General features: G+C 33.8%; 1 pseudogene; it reads right to left on the bottom strand.

The window, feature by feature from the left end:
* Positions 1-301: 301 nt before the first annotated feature.
* Positions 302-819, bottom strand: LOC102526597 (kelch repeat and BTB domain-containing protein 2-like; annotated as a pseudogene).
* Positions 820-1,097: the final 278 nt, after the last annotated feature.

The raw sequence follows: 1,097 nt of genomic DNA, 5'->3' as shown, positions 1-1,097 counted from the left end.
TTTATTACCCTCTAAGTCTTCCATATCACTTACAGGTGTCTTCTGTTAGCTTCATGATCATGAATCGATAAAATGATTCAAAGTGAACATATGTGTAAATGATTTAGGTACTTTGAGATTTACTCACAAATAATTTCTCAGCACATTAAGCTATCGTGTTGAGCAAAAAGAAAAGGTCTTTATGACTTCAGATATTCTAAGTAAGAAAAATATTTAAAAAAATAAGAATAAGAGGAAGAAAAAGTAAGAAAGATAAGGCAAAATTGGGGTCCTTTGTGTTTAAAGAATTTATATATGTATATCATTGGGGGCTGTATCAGACAGAAGAGTCAAGACTACAAGGATTTTCTGAAGACGCTTCAGTGAAAATCATCACCTCTTTTTTAGTCATTTCAAGTTTTGGTTTGAAAACCTTGGGCATGGACTTACACAGAGCTTGAACAACTAGAGATATCATTGGGTGGCAGACCTTGAAACCAAGCTCTCTGTGTAACTTCTGAAAGTGCATCAATTCTGATTTGGCTAAGAACTGAAAACACGTGCTGGGATTGTGATTCTGTGTTGTACTCTAGCATAGAAGCTTCTCGAACTGTCTCCTCCTTTTCTACGTTTAAATTGTCACCACCGAGAATGTCTATCAGTAAGTCATGTGACAGCTGCCTCAGAGCTTCCTGGTGACACACAACAGTGAACTTGTGCTTTACCAACATTTTAACACTTTAACTCCTCACAACTGAAAGGATCAGCAAAAATCAATAATTGTCTCACACAATTCCCTGCATTTATTTTTTTAATTCAATATTCGTGACATTGTAACATGTATTCTACCAAAAATGGAAAAGAAAACAGCTGATAAAGACAGGATAGACAAATTTTTATTTTTATGTAACATACAGGTATATTAATCAGGTCTCTATACTGTAGTTTTTATTTTTAGATACATATGTTTGGGCTAAGAGACAATGTCCTCTGGAAATAATAAAATTAGAAGATTAAAAAAATAAGTGATATATATATCACCACTGGGCTGCTGTTTCATTGACTATTGTAAGCAATTGTTCATAGAATGAGAAACTATAAACTCCATTCTCCCATCT

This window comes from Vicugna pacos, chromosome 14 (genome assembly GCF_048564905.1).
Source record: "Vicugna pacos chromosome 14, VicPac4, whole genome shotgun sequence".
Taxonomy (NCBI): Eukaryota; Metazoa; Chordata; class Mammalia; order Artiodactyla; family Camelidae; genus Vicugna; species Vicugna pacos.
This window is presented reverse-complemented; position numbering and strand designations above follow the sequence as displayed.